Below are 21654 nucleotides of genomic sequence, written 5' to 3'. Positions count from 1 at the left end.
ATAAGGAGGCCAGGCGGGTGCCTTGCCTGTGGCTTCAGGCGAGCCCTTACAGGAAGGCCGCCCAGGATGATGCCACCCCTCTTCTGGCAATGGCTCTTTTCCCGGAACCTCAAGTCCTTTTGATTTTTTTTTTCACGCTCTCTGCATTGTTTTGTCTCACCAGGCGACTATGGTTGTGGCACAGGCTGCATGATCCTTTTCCACTCCAGCAAGGATCACGAGCACACTTTTTCTAGCGCTTGGACTTTCGGTTGCTTGAACCCAAGCCCTTCGGGATATCTCCTTCATCAGGGGCCTGGTGATTTTTCGAAAGAGCGATCCGGAAAGAGGTAGGTCACATCGAGACTTGATGAACAGGAAAAGATGATGAAACTTTCGAGGTGCCATGAGGCACCAGGGCGAAGAGTCACCCGATCAGGCAGAAAGCACAGCTATGGTTTGTTACCGCCCAAAGCTCTTTCCCAAGACTCTTTGAAGCGTAGTAATAGCTATATGGAAGACGGCTTGGAGCGTGAGGTTCAGTAGTAAACAGGTTGCCACTGGGTGAAACTGGGAACCAGAGGGAACCTCCAGCACCAAAGACAGGCCCCAGCTGGGGAAAGGTAATGCTCTGCGTGGGACAAATTCCTTATGAAGGCCTTAGCAAACGGGATGACTGGAGATGATCAGAGAAGGGGAGGAGGCCCAAGGTCTTCCCATTAGGGTTGAGCGTGCAAAAACTGGAATCTTAATAGATTGTAACCGGAGACCAACTCTAGAACGTGTTGCACACCGGGGAGGGGGGGTAGAGAGAGTCAAAAAGACCCTCCCCGAGGCCAAAGCAATGAATCTGCTGCATACTCTGCTGTATGTTGGCCTGGTGGTGGGCTTTTAGGAGGGCATTAATGATCGGCTAAAGAGCACACTGGGCTCACTCGCCTACGCCTTTCAATCTGCGTGCCTGCAGATGTAGTGTTTTCAGGACATGGGTGCAGGAAGTGTACATGACGGAGGAGGTCCAGAGCTGGTGGAAGCAAAGGCGCAGAATCTCGAGAGCGAGCAATGGGAGAAGAGGAAATCAAGGTCTGTGGGTCGAAAATGGGCTGCTGGCAATGACTGTGGAGAAGTAGAGATGAAAGGTGTTGAGAACTTGGAAGAGGCGTAGAAGTGGGAGAAGTACGCACCCCAGCGGAAGATTCCACAGATGGTGTGAAGCGGCCAGGTCCTGCGAAGTTGAAAGCTTGACTTGGTCCAGAAAGCCGTGCCACTTGGTGTCGAGCTGGGTGGCCATCCGATGAACTTCTGTAATTGCCATGTGCTGCGAATGTGAGCGTTTTCTCGTTCAAAGACTATCCAAGGAGTTAAGCTGAGCGGAGGCAGAGGAGTGTGGGGGTAGGTGGGTAGAAAATGAAAAGCCGGCCTCCCCGTCGGGGAATCGAACCCCGGTCTCCCGCGTGACAGGCGGGGATACTCACCACTATACTAACGAGGACCAGTTGGTGCAGAACACCTGCTCCTGGCCAAAGTACATACGGCTGCACAGCTTCTCTTTCAATAGAGCTGTGGGCCTCCTCAGTTTGCCTTGCAGTCGGCCGGACATCACCCTTGCAACGGGCCTCGTTCGCACGGCATCCGCCTTGTGGGCGGCTTCCGCTATCACTGGCCTTTCCGCCAGTAATAGACAAGTCAAGTCGCCAGGCTCAAATCAACGGCGGCTCGGCAAAGAAGGTCCCACCGAGATTTGAACTCGGATCGCTGGATTCAGAGTCCAGAGTGCTGACCGTTACACCACGGAACCCCTGGAACGAGGATCTTTCTCGCTTTTCTTGTGCCTCGCTATGCCTGTAGCTAACGCTCACTCCCCCTTAACCCCCTAGGACCGACTCTCCTATAATCTTTTCCCTACACCGTCGATCGCCATCTCTTGGTCAATGAAGGGGCGGCAATTTCCCATGCGAAGGTACCGGGAAAGCTAAAAGTACAGCAAATCATTTCCTCCTTTTCCTGGGGCATTCATGGCAGAAGTAGACATGGGATGGCCCAAGCAGCAAGACAGGGGTGGGCGTCACAACAATCGATTCATCTAGTGGTAAGGGCTTCTTGCAAAACGCTTCTCGCAAATTCCACCCTTGGGAGGAGTGCCAGGTCCACGCGCCAGTCAAGCATAAGGAGGCCAGGCGGGTGCCTTGCCTGTGGCTTCAGGCGAGTCCTTACAGGAAGGCCGCCCAGGATGATGCCACCCCTCTTCTGGCAATGGCTCTTTTCCCGGAACCTCAAGTCCTTTTGATTTTTTTTTTCACGCTCTCTGCATTGTTTTGTCTCACCAGGCGACTATGGTTGTGGCACAGGCTGCATGATCCTTTTCCACTCCAGCAAGGATCACGAGCACACTTTTTCTAGCGCTTGGACTTTCGGTTGCTTGAACCCAAGCCCTTCGGGATATCTCCTTCATCAGGGACCTGGTGATTTTTCGAAAGAGCGATCCGGAAAGAGGTAGGTCACATCGAGACTTGATGAACAGGAAAAGATGATGAAACTTTCGAGGTGCCATGAGGCACCAGGGCGAAGAGTCACCCGATCAGGCAGAAAGCACAGCTATGGTTTGTTACCGCCCAAAGCTCTTTCCCAAGACTCTTTGAAGCGTAGTAATAGCTATATGGAAGACGGCTTGGAGCGTGAGGTTCAGTAGTAAACAGGTTGCCACTGGGTGAAACTGGGAACCAGAGGGAACCTCCAGCACCAAAGACAGGCCCCAGCTGGGGAAAGGTAATGCTCTGCGTGGGACAAATTCCTTATGAAGGCCTTAGCAAACGGGATGACTGGAGATGATCAGAGAAGGGGAGGAGGCCCAAGGTCTTCCCATTAGGGTTGAGCGTGCAAAAACTGGAATCTTAATAGATTGTAACCGGAGACCAACTCTAGAACGTGTTGCACACCGGGGAGGGGGGGTAGAGAGAGTCAAAAAACCCCTCCCCGAGGCCAAAGCAATGAATCTGCTGCATACTCTGCTGTATGTTGGCCTGGTGGTGGGCTTTTAGGAGGGCATTAATGATCGGCTAAAGAGCACACTGGGCTCACTCGCCTACGCCTTTCAATCTGCGTGCCTGCAGATGTAGTGTTTTCAGGACATGGGTGCAGGAAGTGTACATGACGGAGGAGGTCCAGAGCTGGTGGAAGCAAAGGCGCAGAGTCTCGAGAGCGAGCAATGGGAGAAGAGGAAATCAAGGTCTGTGGGTCGAAAATGGGCTGCTGGCAATGACTGTGGAGAAGTAGAGATGAAAGGTGTTGAGAACTTGGAAGAGGCGTGGAAGTGGGAGAAGTACGCACCCCAGCGGAAGATTCCACAGATGGTGTGAAGCGGCCAGGTCCTGCGAAGTTGAAAGCTTGACTTGGTCCAGAAAGCCGTGCCACTTGGTGTCGAGCTGGGTGGCCATCCGATGAACTTCTGTAATTGCCATGTGCTGCGAATGTGAGCGTTTTCTCGTTCAAAGACCATCCAAGGAGTTAAGCTGAGCGGAGGCAGAGGAGTGTGGGGGTAGGTGGGTAGAAAATGAAAAGCCGGCCTCCCCGTCGGGGAATCGAACCCCAGTCTCCCGCGTGACAGGCGGGGATACTCACCACTATACTAACGAGGACCAGTTGGTGCAGAACACCTGCTCCTGGCCAAAGTACATACGGCTGCACAGCTTCTCTTTCAATAGAGCTGTGGGCCTCCTCAGTTTGCCTTGCAGTCGGCCGGACATCACCCTTGCAACGGGCCTCGTTCGCACGGCATCCGCCTTGTGGGCGGCTTCCGCTATCACTGGCCTTTCCGCCAGTAATAGACAAGTCAAGTCGCCAGGCTCAAATCAACGGCGGCTCGGCAAAGAAGGTCCCACCGAGATTTGAACTCGGATCGCTGGATTCAGAGTCCAGAGTGCTGACCGTTACACCATGGAACCCCTGGAACGAGGATCTTTCTCGCTTTTCTTGTGCCTCGCTATGCCTGTAGCTAACGCTCACTCCCCCTTAACCCCCCTAGGACCGACTCTCCTATAATCTTTTCCCTACACCGTCGATCGCCATCTCTTGGTCAATGAAGGGGCGGCAATTTCCCATGCGAAGGTACCGGGAAAGCTAAAAGTACAGCAAATCATTTCCTCCTTTTCCTGGGGCATTCATGGCAGAAGTAGACATGGGATGGCCCAAGCAGCAAGACAGGGGTGGGCGTCACAACAATCGATTCATCTAGTGGTAAGGGCTTCTTGCAAAACGCTTCTCGCAAATTCCACCCTTGGGAGGAGTGCCAGGTCCACGCGCCAGTCAAGCATAAGGAGGCCAGGCGGGTGCCTTGCCTGTGGCTTCAGGCGAGCCCTTACAGGAAGGCCGCCCAGGATGATGCCACCCCTCTTCTGGCAATGGCTCTTTTCCCGGAACCTCAAGTCCTTTTGATTTTTTTTTTCACGCTCTCTGCATTGTTTTGTCTCACCAGGCGACTATGGTTGTGGCACAGGCTGCATGATCCTTTTCCACTCCAGCAAGGATCACGAGCACACTTTTTCTAGCGCTTGGACTTTCGGTTGCTTGAACCCAAGCCCTTCGGGATATCTCCTTCATCAGGGGCCTGGTGATTTTTTGAAAGAGCGATCCGGAAAGAGGTAGGTCACATCGAGACTTGATGAACAGGAAAAGATGATGAAACTTTCGAGGTGCCATGAGGCACCAGGGCGAAGAGTCACCCGATCAGGCAGAAAGCACAGCTATGGTTTGTTACCGCCCAAAGCTCTTTCCCAAGACTCTTTGAAGCGTAGTAATAGCTATATGGAAGACGGCTTGGAGCGTGAGGTTCAGTAGTAAACAGGTTGCCACTGGGTGAAACTGGGAACCAGAGGGAACCTCCAGCACCAAAGACAGGCCCCAGCTGGGGAAAGGTAATGCTCTGCGTGGGACAAATTCCTTATGAAGGCCTTAGCAAACGGGATGACTGGAGATGATCAGAGAAGGGGAGGAGGCCCAAGGTCTTCCCATTAGGGTTGAGCGTGCAAAAACTGGAATCTTAATAGATTGTAACCGGAGACCAACTCTAGAACGTGTTGCACACCGGGGAGGGGGGGTAGAGAGAGTCAAAAAGACCCTCCCCGAGGCCAAAGCAATGAATCTGCTGCATACTCTGCTGTATGTTGGCCTGGTGGTGGGCTTTTAGGAGGGCATTAATGATCGGCTAAAGAGCACACTGGGCTCACTCGCCTACGCCTTTCAATCTGCGTGCCTGCAGATGTAGTGTTTTCAGGACATGGGTGCAGGAAGTGTACATGACGGAGGAGGTCCAGAGCTGGTGGAAGCAAAGGCGCAGAGTCTCGAGAGCGAGGAATGGGAGAAGAGGAAATCAAGGTCTGTGGGTCGAAAATGGGCTGCTGGCAATGACTGTGGAGAAGTAGAGATGAAAGGTGTTGAGAACTTGGAAGAGGCGTGGAAGTGGGAGAAGTACGCACCCCAGCGGAAGATTCCACAGATGGTGTGAAGCGGCCAGGTCCTGCGAAGTTGAAAGCTTGACTTGGTCCAGAAAGCCGTGCCACTTGGTGTCGAGCTGGGTGGCCATCCGATGAACTTCTGTAATTGCCATGTGCTGCGAATGTGAGCGTTTTCTCGTTCAAAGACCATCCAAGGAGTTAAGCTGAGCGGAGGCAGAGGAGTGTGGGGGGTAGGTGGGTAGAAAAGAAAAGCCGGCCTCCCCGTCGGGGAATCGAACCCCGGTCTCCCGCGTGACAGGCGGGGATACTCACCACTATACTAACGAGGACCAGTTGGTGCAGAGCACCTGCTCCTGGCCAAAGTACATACGGCTGCACAGCTTCTCTTTCAATAGAGCTGTGGGCCTCCTCAGTTTGCCTTGCAGTCGGCCGGACATCACCCTTGCAACGGGCCTCGTTCGCACGGCATCCGCCTTGTGGGCGGCTTCCGCTATCACTGGCCTTTCCGCCAGTAATAGACAAGTCAAGTCGCCAGGCTCAAATCAACGGCGGCTCGGCAAAGAAGGTCCCACCGAGATTTGAACTCGGATCGCTGGATTCAGAGTCCAGAGTGCTGACCGTTACACCATGGAACCCCTGGAACGAGGATCTTTCTCGCTTTTCTTGTGCCTCGCTATGCCTGTAGCTAACGCTCACTCCCCCTTAACCCCCCTAGGACCGACTCTCCTATAATCTTTTCCCTACACCGTCGATCGCCATCTCTTGGTCAATGAAGGGGCGGCAATTTCCCATGCGAAGGTACCGGGAAAGCTAAAAGTACAGCAAATCATTTCCTCCTTTTCCTGGGGCATTCATGGCAGAAGTAGACATGGGATGGCCCAAGCAGCAAGACAGGGGTGGGCGTCACAACAATCGATTCATCTAGTGGTAAGGGCTTCTTGCAAAACGCTTCTCGCAAATTCCACCCTTGGGAGGAGTGCCAGGTCCACGCGCCAGTCAAGCATAAGGAGGCCAGGCGGGTGCCTTGCCTGTGGCTTCAGGCGAGCCCTTACAGGAAGGCCGCCCAGGATGATGCCACCCCTCTTCTGGCAATGGCTCTTTTCCCGGAACCTCAAGTCCTTTTGATTTTTTTTTTCACGCTCTCTGCATTGTTTTGTCTCACCAGGCGACTATGGTTGTGGCACAGGCTGCATGATCCTTTTCCACTCCAGCAAGGATCACGAGCACACTTTTTCTAGCGCTTGGACTTTCGGTTGCTTGAACGCAAGCCCTTCGGGATATCTCCTTCATCAGGGGCCTGGTGATTTTTCGAAAGAGCGATCCGGAAAGAGGTAGGTCACATCGAGACTTGATGAACAGGAAAAGATGATGAAACTTTCGAGGTGCCATGAGGCACCAGGGCGAAGAGTCACCCGATCAGGCAGAAAGCACAGCTATGGTTTGTTACCGCCCAAAGCTCTTTCCCAAGACTCTTTGAAGCGTAGTAATAGCTATATGGAAGACGGCTTGGAGCGTGAGGTTCAGTAGTAAACAGGTTGCCACTGGGTGAAACTGGGAACCAGAGGGAACCTCCAGCACCAAAGACAGGCCCCAGCTGGGGAAAGGGAATGCTCTGCGTGGGACAAATTCCTTATGAAGGCCTTAGCAAACGGGATGACTGGAGATGATCAGAGAAGGGGAGGAGGCCCAAGGACTTCCCATTAGGGTTGAGCGTGCAAAAACTGGAATCTTAATAGATTGTAACCGGAGACCAACTCTAGAACGTGTTGCACACCGGGGAGGGGGGGTAGAGAGAGTCAAAAAGACCCTCCCCGAGGCCAAAGCAATGAATCTGCTGCATACTCTGCTGTATGTTGGCCTGGTGGTGGGCTTTTAGGAGGGCATTAATGATCGGCTAAAGAGCACACTGGGCTCACTCGCCTACGCCTTTCAATCTGCGTGCCTGCAGATGTAGTGTTTTCAGGACATGGGTGCAGGAAGTGTACATGACGGAGGAGGTCCAGAGCTGGTGGAAGCAAAGGCGCAGAGTCTCGAGAGCGAGCAATGGGAGAAGAGGAAATCAAGGTCTGTGGGTCGAAAATGGTCTGCTGGCAATGACTGTGGAGAAGTAGAGATGAAAGGTGTTGAGAACTTGGAAGAGGCTCGGAAGTGGGAGAAGTACGCACCCCAGCGGAAGATTCCACAGATGGTGTGAAGCGGCCAGGTCCTGCGAAGTTGAAAGCTTGACTTGGTCCAGAAAGCCGTGCCACTTGGTGTCGAGCTGGGTGGCCATCCGATGAACCTCTGTTATTGCCATGTGCTGCGAATGTGAGCGTTTTCTCGTTCAAAGACCATCCAAGGAGTTAAGCTGAGCGGAGGCAGAGGAGTGTGGGGGTAGGTGGGTAGAAAAGAAAAGCAGGCCTCCCCGTCGGGGAATCGAACCCCGGTCTCCCGCGTGACAGGTGGGGATACTCACCACTATACTAACGAGGACCAGTTGGTGCAGAGCACCTGCTCCTGGCCAAAGTACATACGGCTGCACAGCTTCTCTTTCAATAGAGCTGTGGGCCTCCTCAGTTTGCCTTGCAGTCGGCCGGACATCACCCTTGCAACGGGCCTCGTTCGCACGGCATCCGCCTTTTGGGCGGCTTCCGCTATCACTGGCCTTTCCGCCAGTAATAGACATGTCAAGTCGCCAGGCTCAAATCAACGGCGGCTCGGCAAAGAAGGTCCCACCGAGATTTGAACTCGGATCGCTGGATTCAGAGTCCAGAGTGCTGACCGTTACACCATGGAACCCCTGGAACGAGGATCTTTCTCGCTTTTCTTGTGCCTCGCTATGCCTGTAGCTAACGCTCACTCCCCCTTAACCCCCCTAGGACCGACTCTCCTATAATCTTTTCCCTACACCGTCGATCGCCATCTCTTGGTCAATGAAGGGGCGGCAATTTCCCATGCGAAGGTACCGGGAAAGCTAAAAGTACAGCAAATCATTTCCTCCTTTTCCTGGGGCATTCATGGCAGAAGTAGACATGGGATGGCCCAAGCAGCAAGACAGGGGTGGGCGTCACAACAATCGATTCATCTAGTGGTAAGGGCTTCTTGCAAAACGCTTCTCGCAAATTCCACCCTTGGGAGGAGTGCCAGGTCCACGCGCCAGTCAAGCATAAGGAGGCCAGGCGGGTGCCTTGCCTGTGGCTTCAGGCGAGCCCTTACAGGAAGGCCGCCCAGGATGATGCCACCCCTCTTCTGGCAATGGCTCTTTTCCCGGAACCTCAAGTCCTTTTGATTTTTTTTTTCACGCTCTCTGCATTGTTTTGTCTCACCAGGCGACTATGGTTGTGGCACAGGCTGCATGATCCTTTTCCACTCCAGCAAGGATCACGAGCACACTTTTTCTAGCGCTTGGACTTTCGGTTGCTTGAACGCAAGCCCTTCGGGATATCTCCTTCATCAGGGGCCTGGTGATTTTTCGAAAGAGCGATCCGGAAAGAGGTAGGTCACATCGAGACTTGATGAACAGGAAAAGATGATGAAACTTTCGAGGTGCCATGAGGCACCAGGGCGAAGAGTCACCCGATCAGGCAGAAAGCACAGCTATGGTTTGTTACCGCCCAAAGCTCTTTCCCAAGACTCTTTGAAGCGTAGTAATAGCTATATGGAAGACGGCTTGGAGCGTGAGGTTCAGTAGTAAACAGGTTGCCACTGGGTGAAACTGGGAACCAGAGGGAACCTCCAGCACCAAAGACAGGCCCCAGCTGGGGAAAGGTAATGCTCTGCGTGGGACAAATTCCTTATGAAGGCCTTAGCAAACGGGATGACTGGAGATGATCAGAGAAGGGGAGGAGGCCCAAGGTCTTCCCATTAGGGTTGAGCGTGCAAAAACTGGAATCTTAATAGATTGTAACCGGAGACCAACTCTAGAACGTGTTGCACACCGGGGAGGGGGGGTAGAGAGAGTCAAAAAGACCCTCCCCGAGGCCAAAGCAATGAATCTGCTGCATACTCTGCTGTATGTTGGCCTGGTGGTGGGCTTTTAGGAGGGCATTAATGATCGGCTAAAGAGCACACTGGGCTCACTCGCCTACGCCTTTCAATCTGCGTGCCTGCAGATGTAGTGTTTTCAGGACATGGGTGCAGGAAGTGTACATGACGGAGGAGGTCCAGAGCTGGTGGAAGCAAAGGCGCAGAGTCTCGAGAGCGAGCAATGGGAGAAGAGGAAATCAAGGTCTGTGGGTCGAAAATGGGCTGCTGGCAATGACTGTGGAGAAGTAGAGATGAAAGGTGTTGAGAACTTGGAAGAGGCGTGGAAGTGGGAGAAGTACGCACCCCAGCGGAAGATTCCACAGATGGTGTGAAGCGGCCAGGTCCTGCGAAGTTGAAAGCTTGACTTGGTCCAGAAAGCCGTGCCACTTGGTGTCGAGCTGGGTGGCCATCCGATGAACTTCTGTAATTGCCATGTGCTGCGAATGTGAGCGTTTTCTCCTTCAAAGACCATCCAAGGAGTTAAGCTGAGCGGAGGCAGAGGAGTGTGGGGGTAGGTGGGTAGAAAAGAAAAGCAGGCCTCCCCGTCGGGGAATCGAACCCCGGTCTCCCGCGTGACAGGCGGGGATACTCACCACTATACTAACGAGGACCAGTTGGTGCAGAGCACCTGCTCCTGGCCAAAGTACATACGGCTGCACAGCTTCTCTTTCAATAGAGCTGTGGGCCTCCTCAGTTTGCCTTGCAGTCGGCCGGACATCACCCTTGCAACGGGCCTCGTTCGCACGGCATCCGCCTTTTGGGCGGCTTCCGCTATCACTGGCCTTTCCGCCAGTAATAGACATGTCAAGTCGCCAGGCTCAAATCAACGGCGGCTCGGCAAAGAAGGTCCCACCGAGATTTGAACTCGGATCGCTGGATTCAGAGTCCAGAGCGCTGACCGTTACACCATGGAACCCCTGGAACGAGGATCTTTCTCGCTTTTCTTGTGCCTCGCTATGCCTGTAGCTAACGCTCACTCCCCCTTAACCCCCCTAGGACCGACTCTCCTATAATCTTTTCCCTACACCGTCGATCGCCATCTCTTGGTCAATGAAGGGGCGGCAATTTCCCATGCGAAGGTACCGGGAAAGCTAAAAGTACAGCAAATCATTTCCTCCTTTTCCTGGGGCATTCATGGCAGAAGTAGACATGGGATGGCCCAAGCAGCAAGACAGGGGTGGGCGTCACAACAATCGATTCATCTAGTGGTAAGGGCTTCTTGCAAAACGCTTCTCGCAAATTCCACCCTTGGGAGGAGTGCCAGGTCCACGCGCCAGTCAAGCATAAGGAGGCCAGGCGGGTGCCTTGCCTGTGGCTTCAGGCGAGCCCTTACAGGAAGGCCGCCCAGGATGATGCCACCCCTCTTCTGGCAATGGCTCTTTTCCCGGAACCTCAAGTCCTTTTGATTTTTTTTTTCACGCTCTCTGCATTGTTTTGTCTCACCAGGCGACTATGGTTGTGGCACAGGCTGCATGATCCTTTTCCACTCCAGCAAGGATCACGAGCACACTTTTTCTAGCGCTTGGACTTTCGGTTGCTTGAACGCAAGCCCTTCGGGATATCTCCTTCATCAGGGGCCTGGTGATTTTTCGAAAGAGCGATCCGGAAAGAGGTAGGTCACATCGAGACTTGATGAACAGGAAAAGATGATGAAACTTTCGAGGTGCCATGAGGCACCAGGGCGAAGAGTCACCCGATCAGGCAGAAAGCACAGCTATGGTTTGTTACCGCCCAAAGCTCTTTCCCAAGACTCTTTGAAGCGTAGTAATAGCTATATGGAAGACGGCTTGGAGCGTGAGGTTCAGTAGTAAACAGGTTGCCACTGGGTGAAACTGGGAACCAGAGGGAACCTCCAGCACCAAAGACAGGCCCCAGCTGGGGAAAGGTAATGCTCTGCGTGGGACAAATTCCTTATGAAGGCCTTAGCAAACGGGATGACTGGAGATGATCAGAGAAGGGGAGGAGGCCCAAGGTCTTCCCATTAGGGTTGAGCGTGCAAAAACTGGAATCTTAATAGATTGTAACCGGAGACCAACTCTAGAACGTGTTGCACACCGGGGAGGGGGGGTAGAGAGAGTCAAAAAGACCCTCCCCGAGGCCAAAGCAATGAATCTGCTGCATACTCTGCTGTATGTTGGCCTGGTGGTGGGCTTTTAGGAGGGCATTAATGATCGGCTAAAGAGCACACTGGGCTCACTCGCCTACGCCTTTCAATCTGCGTGCCTGCAGATGTAGTGTTTTCAGGACATGGGTGCAGGAAGTGTACATGACGGAGGAGGTCCAGAGCTGGTGGAAGCAAAGGCGTAGAGTCTCGAGAGCGAGGAATGGGAGAAGAGGAAATCAAGGTCTGTGGGTCGAAAAAGGGCTGCTGGCAATGACTGTGGAGAAGTAGAGATGAAAGGTGTTGAGAACTTGGAAGAGGCGTGGAAGTGGGAGAAGTACGCACCCCAGCGGAAGATTCCACAGATGGTGTGAAGCGGCCAGGTCCTGCGAAGTTGAAAGCTTGACTTGGTCCAGAAAGCCGTGCCACTTGGTGTCGAGCTGGGTGGCCATCCGATGAACTTCTGTAATTGCCATGTGCTGCGAATGTGAGCGTTTTCTCCTTCAAAGACCATCCAAGGAGTTAAGCTGAGCGGAGGCAGAGGAGTGTGGGGGTAGGTGGGTAGAAAAGAAAAGCCGGCCTCCCCGTCGGGGAATCGAACCCCGGTCTCCCGCGTGACAGGCGGGGATACTCACCACTATACTAACGAGGACCAGTTGGTGCAGAGCACCTGCTCCTGGCCAAAGTACATACGGCTGCACAGCTTCTCTTTCAATAGAGCTGTGGGCCTCCTCAGTTTGCCTTGCAGTCGGCCGGACATCACCCTTGCAACGGGCCTCGTTCGCACGGCATCCGCCTTGTGGGCGGCTTCCGCTATCACTGGCCTTTCCGCCAGTAATAGACAAGTCAAGTCGCCAGGCTCAAATCAACGGCGGCTCGGCAAAGAAGGTCCCACCGAGATTTGAACTCGGATCGCTGGATTCAGAGTCCAGAGTGCTGACTGTTACACCATGGAACCCCTGGAACGAGGATCTTTCTCGCTTTTCTTGTGCCTCGCTATGCCTGTAGCTAACGCTCACTCCCCCTTAACCCCCCTAGGACCGACTCTCCTATAATCTTTTCCCTACACCGTCGATCGCCATCTCTTGGTCAATGAAGGGGCGGCAATTTCCCATGCGAAGGTACCGGGAAAGCTAAAAGTACAGCAAATCATTTCCTCCTTTTCCTGGGGCATTCATGGCAGAAGTAGACATGGGATGGCCCAAGCAGCAAGACAGGGGTGGGCGTCACAACAATCGATTCATCTAGTGGTAAGGGCTTCTTGCAAAACGCTTCTCGCAAATTCCACCCTTGGGAGGAGTGCCAGGTCCACGCGCCAGTCAAGCATAAGGAGGCCAGGCGGGTGCCTTGCCTGTGGCTTCAGGCGAGCCCTTACAGGAAGGCCGCCCAGGATGATGCCACCCCTCTTCTGGCAATGGCTCTTTTCCCGGAACCTCAAGTCCTTTTGATTTTTTTTTTCACGCTCTCTGCATTGTTTTGTCTCACCAGGCGACTATGGTTGTGGCACAGGCTGCATGATCCTTTTCCACTCCAGCAAGGATCACGAGCACACTTTTTCTAGCGCTTGGACTTTCGGTTGCTTGAACCCAAGCCCTTCGGGATATCTCCTTCATCAGGGGCCTGGTGATTTTTCGAAAGAGCGATCCGGAAAGAGGTAGGTCACATCGAGACTTGATGAACAGGAAAAGATGATGAAACTTTCGAGGTGCCATGAGGCACCAGGGCGAAGAGTCACCCGATCAGGCAGAAAGCACAGCTATGGTTTGTTACCGCCCAAAGCTCTTTCCCAAGACTCTTTGAAGCGTAGTAATAGCTATATGGAAGACGGCTTGGAGCGTGAGGTTCAGTAGTAAACAGGTTGCCACTGGGTGAAACTGGGAACCAGAGGGAACCTCCAGCACCAAAGACAGGCCCCAGCTGGGGAAAGGTAATGCTCTGCGTGGGACAAATTCCTTATGAAGGCCTTAGCAAACGGGATGACTGGAGATGATCAGAGAAGGGGAGGAGGCCCAAGGTCTTCCCATTAGGGTTGAGCGTGCAAAAACTGGAATCTTAATAGATTGTAACCGGAGACCAACTCTAGAACGTGTTGCACACCGGGGAGGGGGGGTAGAGAGAGTCAAAAAGACCCTCCCCGAGGCCAAAGCAATGAATCTGCTGCATACTCTGCTGTATGTTGGCCTGGTGGTGGGCTTTTAGGAGGGCATTAATGATCGGCTAAAGAGCACACTGGGCTCACTCGCCTACGCCTTTCAATCTGCGTGCCTGCAGATGTAGTGTTTTCAGGACATGGGTGCAGGAAGTGTACATGACGGAGGAGGTCCAGAGCTGGTGGAAGCAAAGGCGCAGAGTCTCGAGAGCGAGGAATGGGAGAAGAGGAAATCAAGGTCTGTGGGTCGAAAATGGGCTGCTGGCAATGACTGTGGAGAAGTAGAGATGAAAGGTGTTGAGAACTTGGAAGAGGCGTGGAAGTGGGAGAAGTACGCACCCCAGCGGAAGATTCCACAGATGGTGTGAAGCGGCCAGGTCCTGCGAAGTTGAAAGCTTGACTTGGTCCAGAAAGCCGTGCCACTTGGTGTCGAGCTGGGTGGCCATCCGATGAACTTCTGTAATTGCCATGTGCTGCGAATGTGAGCGTTTTCTCGTTCAAAGACCATCCAAGGAGTTAAGCTGAGCGGAGGCAGAGGAGTGTGGGGGGTAGGTGGGTAGAAAAGAAAAGCCGGCCTCCCCGTCGGGGAATCGAACCCCGGTCTCCCGCGTGACAGGCGGGGATACTCACCACTATACTAACGAGGACCAGTTGGTGCAGAGCACCTGCTCCTGGCCAAAGTACATACGGCTGCACAGCTTCTCTTTCAATAGAGCTGTGGGCCTCCTCAGTTTGCCTTGCAGTCGGCCGGACATCACCCTTGCAACGGGCCTCGTTCGCACGGCATCCGCCTTGTGGGCGGCTTCCGCTATCACTGGCCTTTCCGCCAGTAATAGACAAGTCAAGTCGCCAGGCTCAAATCAACGGCGGCTCGGCAAAGAAGGTCCCACCGAGATTTGAACTCGGATCGCTGGATTCAGAGTCCAGAGAGCTGACCGTTACACCATGGAACCCCTGGAACGAGGATCTTTCTCGCTTTTCTTGTGCCTCGCTATGCCTGTAGCTAACGCTCACTCCCCCTTAACCCCCCTAGGACCGACTCTCCTATAATCTTTTCCCTACACCGTCGATCGCCATCTCTTGGTCAATGAAGGGGCGGCAATTTCCCATGCGAAGGTACCGGGAAAGCTAAAAGTACAGCAAATCATTTCCTCCTTTTCCTGGGGCATTCATGGCAGAAGTAGACATGGGATGGCCCAAGCAGCAAGACAGGGGTGGGCGTCACAACAATCGATTCATCTAGTGGTAAGGGCTTCTTGCAAAACGCTTCTCGCAAATTCCACCCTTGGGAGGAGTGCCAGGTCCACGCGCCAGTCAAGCATAAGGAGGCCAGGCGGGTGCCTTGCCTGTGGCTTCAGGCGAGCCCTTACAGGAAGGCCGCCCAGGATGATGCCACCCCTCTTCTGGCAATGGCTCTTTTCCCGGAACCTCAAGTCCTTTTGATTTTTTTTTTCACGCTCTCTGCATTGTTTTGTCTCACCAGGCGACTATGGTTGTGGCACAGGCTGCATGATCCTTTTCCACTCCAGCAAGGATCACGAGCACACTTTTTCTAGCGCTTGGACTTTCGGTTGCTTGAACGCAAGCCCTTCGGGATATCTCCTTCATCAGGGGCCTGGTGATTTTTCGAAAGAGCGATCCGGAAAGAGGTAGGTCACATCGAGACTTGATGAACAGGAAAAGATGATGAAACTTTCGAGGTGCCATGAGGCACCAGGGCGAAGAGTCACCCGATCAGGCAGAAAGCACAGCTATGGTTTGTTACCGCCCAAAGCTCTTTCCCAAGACTCTTTGAAGCGTAGTAATAGCTATATGGAAGACGGCTTGGAGCGTGAGGTTCAGTAGTAAACAGGTTGCCACTGGGTGAAACTGGGAACCAGAGGGAACCTCCAGCACCAAAGACAGGCCCCAGCTGGGGAAAGGTAATGCTCTGCGTGGGACAAATTCCTTATGAAGGCCTTAGCAAACGGGATGACTGGAGATGATCAGAGAAGGGGAGGAGGCCCAAGGTCTTCCCATTAGGGTTGAGCGTGCAAAAACTGGAATCTTAATAGATTGTAACCGGAGACCAACTCTAGAACGTGTTGCACACCGGGGAGGGGGGGTAGAGAGAGTCAAAAAGACCCTCCCCGAGGCCAAAGCAATGAATCTGCTGCATACTCTGCTGTATGTTGGCCTGGTGGTGGGCTTTTAGGAGGGCATTAATGATCGGCTAAAGAGCACACTGGGCTCACTCGCCTACGCCTTTCAATCTGCGTGCCTGCAGATGTAGTGTTTTCAGGACATGGGTGCAGGAAGTGTACATGACGGAGGAGGTCCAGAGCTGGTGGAAGCAAAGGCGTAGAGTCTCGAGAGCGAGGAATGGGAGAAGAGGAAATCAAGGTCTGTGGGTCGAAAAAGGGCTGCTGGCAATGACTGTGGAGAAGTAGAGATGAAAGGTGTTGAGAACTTGGAAGAGGCGTGGAAGTGGGAGAAGTACGCACCCCAGCGGAAGATTCCACAGATGGTGTGAAGCGGCCAGGTCCTGCGAAGTTGAAAGCTTGACTTGGTCCAGAAAGCCGTGCCACTTGGTGTCGAGCTGGGTGGCCATCCGATGAACTTCTGTAATTGCCATGTGCTGCGAATGTGAGCGTTTTCTCCTTCAAAGACCATCCAAGGAGTTAAGCTGAGCGGAGGCAGAGGAGTGTGGGGGTAGGTGGGTAGAAAAGAAAAGCCGGCCTCCCCGTCGGGGAATCGAACCCCGGTCTCCCGCGTGACAGGCGGGGATACTCACCACTATACTAACGAGGACCAGTTGGTGCAGAGCACCTGCTCCTGGCCAAAGTACATACGGCTGCACAGCTTCTCTTTCAATAGAGCTGTGGGCCTCCTCAGTTTGCCTTGCAGTCGGCCGGACATCACCCTTGCAACGGGCCTCGTTCGCACGGCATCCGCCTTGTGGGCGGCTTCCGCTATCACTGGCCTTTCCGCCAGTAATAGACAAGTCAAGTCGCCAGGCTCAAATCAACGGCGGCTCGGCAAAGAAGGTCCCACCGAGATTTGAACTCGGATCGCTGGATTCAGAGTCCAGAGTGCTGACTGTTACACCATGGAACCCCTGGAACGAGGATCTTTCTCGCTTTTCTTGTGCCTCGCTATGCCTGTAGCTAACGCTCACTCCCCCTTAACCCCCCTAGGACCGACTCTCCTATAATCTTTTCCCTACACCGTCGATCGCCATCTCTTGGTCAATGAAGGGGCGGCAATTTCCCATGCGAAGGTACCGGGAAAGCTAAAAGTACAGCAAATCATTTCCTCCTTTTCCTGGGGCATTCATGGCAGAAGTAGACATGGGATGGCCCAAGCAGCAAGACAGGGGTGGGCGTCACAACAATCGATTCATCTAGTGGTAAGGGCTTCTTGCAAAACGCTTCTCGCAAATTCCACCCTTGGGAGGAGTGCCAGGTCCACGCGCCAGTCAAGCATAAGGAGGCCAGGCGGGTGCCTTGCCTGTGGCTTCAGGCGAGCCCTTACAGGAAGGCCGCCCAGGATGATGCCACCCCTCTTCTGGCAATGGCTCTTTTCCCGGAACCTCAAGTCCTTTTGATTTTTTTTTTCACGCTCTCTGCATTGTTTTGTCTCACCAGGCGACTATGGTTGTGGCACAGGCTGCATGATCCTTTTCCACTCCAGCAAGGATCACGAGCACACTTTTTCTAGCGCTTGGACTTTCGGTTGCTTGAACCCAAGCCCTTCGGGATATCTCCTTCATCAGGGGCCTGGTGATTTTTCGAAAGAGCGATCCGGAAAGAGGTAGGTCACATCGAGACTTGATGAACAGGAAAAGATGATGAAACTTTCGAGGTGCCATGAGGCACCAGGGCGAAGAGTCACCCGATCAGGCAGAAAGCACAGCTATGGTTTGTTACCGCCCAAAGCTCTTTCCCAAGACTCTTTGAAGCGTAGTAATAGCTATATGGAAGACGGCTTGGAGCGTGAGGTTCAGTAGTAAACAGGTTGCCACTGGGTGAAACTGGGAACCAGAGGGAACCTCCAGCACCAAAGACAGGCCCCAGCTGGGGAAAGGTAATGCTCTGCGTGGGACAAATTCCTTATGAAGGCCTTAGCAAACGGGATGACTGGAGATGATCAGAGAAGGGGAGGAGGCCCAAGGTCTTCCCATTAGGGTTGAGCGTGCAAAAACTGGAATCTTAATAGATTGTAACCGGAGACCAACTCTAGAACGTGTTGCACACCGGGGAGGGGGGGTAGAGAGAGTCAAAAAGACCCTCCCCGAGGCCAAAGCAATGAATCTGCTGCATACTCTGCTGTATGTTGGCCTGGTGGTGGGCTTTTAGGAGGGCATTAATGATCGGCTAAAGAGCACACTGGGCTCACTCGCCTACGCCTTTCAATCTGCGTGCCTGCAGATGTAGTGTTTTCAGGACATGGGTGCAGGAAGTGTACATGACGGAGGAGGTCCAGAGCTGGTGGAAGCAAAGGCGCAGAGTCTCGAGAGCGAGGAATGGGAGAAGAGGAAATCAAGGTCTGTGGGTCGAAAATGGGCTGCTGGCAATGACTGTGGAGAAGTAGAGATGAAAGGTGTTGAGAACTTGGAAGAGGCGTGGAAGTGGGAGAAGTACGCACCCCAGCGGAAGATTCCACAGATGGTGTGAAGCGGCCAGGTCCTGCGAAGTTGAAAGCTTGACTTGGTCCAGAAAGCCGTGCCACTTGGTGTCGAGCTGGGTGGCCATCCGATGAACTTCTGTAATTGCCATGTGCTGCGAATGTGAGCGTTTTCTCGTTCAAAGACCATCCAAGGAGTTAAGCTGAGCGGAGGCAGAGGAGTGTGGGGGGTAGGTGGGTAGAAAAGAAAAGCCGGCCTCCCCGTCGGGGAATCGAACCCCGGTCTCCCGCGTGACAGGCGGGGATACTCACCACTATACTAACGAGGACCAGTTGGTGCAGAGCACCTGCTCCTGGCCAAAGTACATACGGCTGCACAGCTTCTCTTTCAATAGAGCTGTGGGCCTCCTCAGTTTGCCTTGCAGTCGGCCGGACATCACCCTTGCAACGGGCCTCGTTCGCACGGCATCCGCCTTGTGGGCGGCTTCCGCTATCACTGGCCTTTCCGCCAGTAATAGACAAGTCAAGTCGCCAGGCTCAAATCAACGGCGGCTCGGCAAAGAAGGTCCCACCGAGATTTGAACTCGGATCGCTGGATTCAGAGTCCAGAGAGCTGACCGTTACACCATGGAACCCCTGGAACGAGGATCTTTCTCGCTTTTCTTGTGCCTCGCTATGCCTGTAGCTAACGCTCACTCCCCCTTAACCCCCCTAGGACCGACTCTCCTATAATCTTTTCCCTACACCGTCGATCGCCATCTCTTGGTCAATGAAGGGGCGGCAATTTCCCATGCGAAGGTACCGGGAAAGCTAAAAGTACAGCAAATCATTTCCTCCTTTTCCTGGGGCATTCATGGCAGAAGTAGACATGGGATGGCCCAAGCAGCAAGACAGGGGTGGGCGTCACAACAATCGATTCATCTAGTGGTAAGGGCTTCTTGCAAAACGCTTCTCGCAAATTCCACCCTTGGGAGGAGTGCCAGGTCCACGCGCCAGTCAAGCATAAGGAGGCCAGGCGGGTGCCTTGCCTGTGGCTTCAGGCGAGCCCTTACAGGAAGGCCGCCCAGGATGATGCCACCCCTCTTCTGGCAATGGCTCTTTTCCCGGAACCTCAAGTCCTTTTGATTTTTTTTTTCACGCTCTCTGCATTGTTTTGTCTCACCAGGCGACTATGGTTGTGGCACAGGCTGCATGATCCTTTTCCACTCCAGCAAGGATCACGAGCACACTTTTTCTAGCGCTTGGACTTTCGGTTGCTTGAACGCAAGCCCTTCGGGATATCTCCTTCATCAGGGGCCTGGTGATTTTTCGAAAGAGCGATCCGGAAAGAGGTAGGTCACATCGAGACTTGATGAACAGGAAAAGATGATGAAACTTTCGAGGTGCCATGAGGCACCAGGGCGAAGAGTCACCCGATCAGGCAGAAAGCACAGCTATGGTTTGTTACCGCCCAAAGCTCTTTCCCAAGACTCTTTGAAGCGTAGTAATAGCTATATGGAAGACGGCTTGGAGCGTGAGGTTCAGTAGTAAACAGGTTGCCACTGGGTGAAACTGGGAACCAGAGGGAACCTCCAGCACCAAAGACAGGCCCCAGCTGGGGAAAGGGAATGCTCTGCGTGGGACAAATTCCTTATGAAGGCCTTAGCAAACGGGATGACTGGAGATGATCAGAGAAGGGGAGGAGGCCCAAGGACTTCCCATTAGGGTTGAGCGTGCAAAAACTGGAATCTTAATAGATTGTAACCGGAGACCAACTCTAGAACGTGTTGCACACCGGGGAGGGGGGGTAGAGAGAGTCAAAAAGACCCTCCCCGAGGCCAAAGCAATGAATCTGCTGCATACTCTGCTGTATGTTGGCCTGGTGGTGGGCTTTTAGGAGGGCATTAATGATCGGCTAAAGAGCACACTGGGCTCACTCGCCTACGCCTTTCAATCTGCGTGCCTGCAGATGTAGTGTTTTCAGGACATGGGTGCAGGAAGTGTACATGACGGAGGAGGTCCAGAGCTGGTGGAAGCAAAGGCGCAGAGTCTCGAGAGCGAGCAATGGGAGAAGAGGAAATCAAGGTCTGTGGGTCGAAAATGGTCTGCTGGCAATGACTGTGGAGAAGTAGAGATGAAAGGTGTTGAGAACTTGGAAGAGGCGTGGAAGTGGGAGAAGTACGCACCCCAGCGGAAGATTCCACAGATGGTGTGAAGCGGCCAGGTCCTGCGAAGTTGAAAGCTTGACTTGGTCCAGAAAGCCGTGCCACTTGGTGTCGAGCTGGGTGGCCATCCGATGAACCTCTGTTATTGCCATGTGCTGCGAATGTGAGCGTTTTCTCGTTCAAAGACCATCCAAGGAGTTAAGCTGAGCGGAGGCAGAGGAGTGTGGGGGTAGGTGGGTAGAAAAGAAAAGCAGGCCTCCCCGTCGGGGAATCGAACCCCGGTCTCCCGCGTGACAGGCGGGGATACTCACCACTATACTAACGAGGACCAGTTGGTGCAGAACACCTGCTCCTGGCCAAAGTACATACGGCTGCACAGCTTCTCTTTCAATAGAGCTGTGGGCCTCCTCAGTTTGCCTTGCAGTCGGCCGGACATCACCCTTGCAACGGGCCTCGTTCGCACGGCATCCGCCTTTTGGGCGGCTTCCGCTATCACTGGCCTTTCCGCCAGTAATAGACATGTCAAGTCGCCAGGCTCAAATCAACGGCGGCTCGGCAAAGAAGGTCCCACCGAGATTTGAACTCGGATCGCTGGATTCAGAGTCCAGAGTGCTGACCGTTACACCATGGAACCCCTGGAACAAGGATCTTTCTCGCTTTTCTTGTGCCTCGCTATGCCTGTAGCTAACGCTCACTCCCCCTTAACCCCCCTAGGACCGACTCTCCTATAATCTTTTCCCTACACCGTCGATCGCCATCTCTTGGTCAATGAAGGGGCGGCAATTTCCCATGCGAAGGTACCGGGAAAGCTAAAAGTACAGCAAATCATTTCCTCCTTTTCCTGGGGCATTCATGGCAGAAGTAGACATGGGATGGCCCAAGCAGCAAGACAGGGGTGGGCGTCACAACAATCGATTCATCTAGTGGTAAGGGCTTCTTGCAAAACGCTTCTCGCAAATTCCACCCTTGGGAGGAGTGCCAGGTCCACGCGCCAGTCAAGCATAAGGAGGCCAGGCGGGTGCCTTGCCTGTGGCTTCAGGCGAGCCCTTACAGGAAGGCCGCCCAGGATGATGCCACCCCTCTTCTGGCAATGGCTCTTTTCCCGGAACCTCAAGTCCTTTTGATTTTTTTTTTCACGCTCTCTGCATTGTTTTGTCTCACCAGGCGACTATGGTTGTGGCACAGGCTGCATGATCCTTTTCCACTCCAGCAAGGATCACG

At 53.5% G+C, this 21654-nt stretch overlaps 16 non-coding genes across 16 annotated transcripts; all 16 read right to left on the bottom strand.

Annotated features, from left to right (window-relative positions):
• Positions 1-1399: 1399 nt before the first annotated feature.
• Positions 1400-1471, bottom strand: TRNAD-GUC (transfer RNA aspartic acid (anticodon GUC)). Its single transcript has one exon. It is a non-coding gene; the product is annotated as a tRNA-Asp (tRNA).
• A 234-nt stretch (positions 1472-1705) lies between these two features.
• On the bottom strand, positions 1706-1777 carry TRNAQ-CUG (transfer RNA glutamine (anticodon CUG)). Its single transcript has one exon. It is a non-coding gene; the product is annotated as a tRNA-Gln (tRNA).
• Positions 1778-3848: 2071 nt separating this feature from the next.
• Positions 3849-3920, bottom strand: TRNAQ-CUG (transfer RNA glutamine (anticodon CUG)). Its single transcript has one exon. It is a non-coding gene; the product is annotated as a tRNA-Gln (tRNA).
• A 1766-nt stretch (positions 3921-5686) lies between these two features.
• Positions 5687-5758, bottom strand: TRNAD-GUC (transfer RNA aspartic acid (anticodon GUC)). The gene has a single exon. It is a non-coding gene; the product is annotated as a tRNA-Asp (tRNA).
• A 234-nt stretch (positions 5759-5992) lies between these two features.
• On the bottom strand, positions 5993-6064 carry TRNAQ-CUG (transfer RNA glutamine (anticodon CUG)). Its single transcript has one exon. It is a non-coding gene; the product is annotated as a tRNA-Gln (tRNA).
• Positions 6065-8135: 2071 nt separating this feature from the next.
• Positions 8136-8207, bottom strand: TRNAQ-CUG (transfer RNA glutamine (anticodon CUG)). Its single transcript has one exon. It is a non-coding gene; the product is annotated as a tRNA-Gln (tRNA).
• A 1765-nt stretch (positions 8208-9972) lies between these two features.
• On the bottom strand, positions 9973-10044 carry TRNAD-GUC (transfer RNA aspartic acid (anticodon GUC)). The gene has a single exon. It is a non-coding gene; the product is annotated as a tRNA-Asp (tRNA).
• A 234-nt stretch (positions 10045-10278) lies between these two features.
• Positions 10279-10350, bottom strand: TRNAQ-CUG (transfer RNA glutamine (anticodon CUG)). Its single transcript has one exon. It is a non-coding gene; the product is annotated as a tRNA-Gln (tRNA).
• A 1765-nt stretch (positions 10351-12115) lies between these two features.
• TRNAD-GUC (transfer RNA aspartic acid (anticodon GUC)) lies at positions 12116-12187 on the bottom strand. Its single transcript has one exon. It is a non-coding gene; the product is annotated as a tRNA-Asp (tRNA).
• A 234-nt stretch (positions 12188-12421) lies between these two features.
• TRNAQ-CUG (transfer RNA glutamine (anticodon CUG)) lies at positions 12422-12493 on the bottom strand. The gene has a single exon. It is a non-coding gene; the product is annotated as a tRNA-Gln (tRNA).
• A 1766-nt stretch (positions 12494-14259) lies between these two features.
• On the bottom strand, positions 14260-14331 carry TRNAD-GUC (transfer RNA aspartic acid (anticodon GUC)). Its single transcript has one exon. It is a non-coding gene; the product is annotated as a tRNA-Asp (tRNA).
• A 2071-nt stretch (positions 14332-16402) lies between these two features.
• TRNAD-GUC (transfer RNA aspartic acid (anticodon GUC)) lies at positions 16403-16474 on the bottom strand. Its single transcript has one exon. It is a non-coding gene; the product is annotated as a tRNA-Asp (tRNA).
• Positions 16475-16708: 234 nt separating this feature from the next.
• Positions 16709-16780, bottom strand: TRNAQ-CUG (transfer RNA glutamine (anticodon CUG)). The gene has a single exon. It is a non-coding gene; the product is annotated as a tRNA-Gln (tRNA).
• Positions 16781-18546: 1766 nt separating this feature from the next.
• Positions 18547-18618, bottom strand: TRNAD-GUC (transfer RNA aspartic acid (anticodon GUC)). The gene has a single exon. It is a non-coding gene; the product is annotated as a tRNA-Asp (tRNA).
• A 2071-nt stretch (positions 18619-20689) lies between these two features.
• Positions 20690-20761, bottom strand: TRNAD-GUC (transfer RNA aspartic acid (anticodon GUC)). Its single transcript has one exon. It is a non-coding gene; the product is annotated as a tRNA-Asp (tRNA).
• Positions 20762-20995: 234 nt separating this feature from the next.
• On the bottom strand, positions 20996-21067 carry TRNAQ-CUG (transfer RNA glutamine (anticodon CUG)). The gene has a single exon. It is a non-coding gene; the product is annotated as a tRNA-Gln (tRNA).
• Positions 21068-21654: the final 587 nt, after the last annotated feature.

Source organism: Staurois parvus, unplaced genomic scaffold (assembly GCF_062004578.1).
Source record: "Staurois parvus isolate SC_StPar_1 unplaced genomic scaffold, SC_StPar_1.0 ptg000126l, whole genome shotgun sequence".
Classification (NCBI taxonomy): Eukaryota; Metazoa; Chordata; class Amphibia; order Anura; family Ranidae; genus Staurois; species Staurois parvus.
This window is presented reverse-complemented; position numbering and strand designations above follow the sequence as displayed.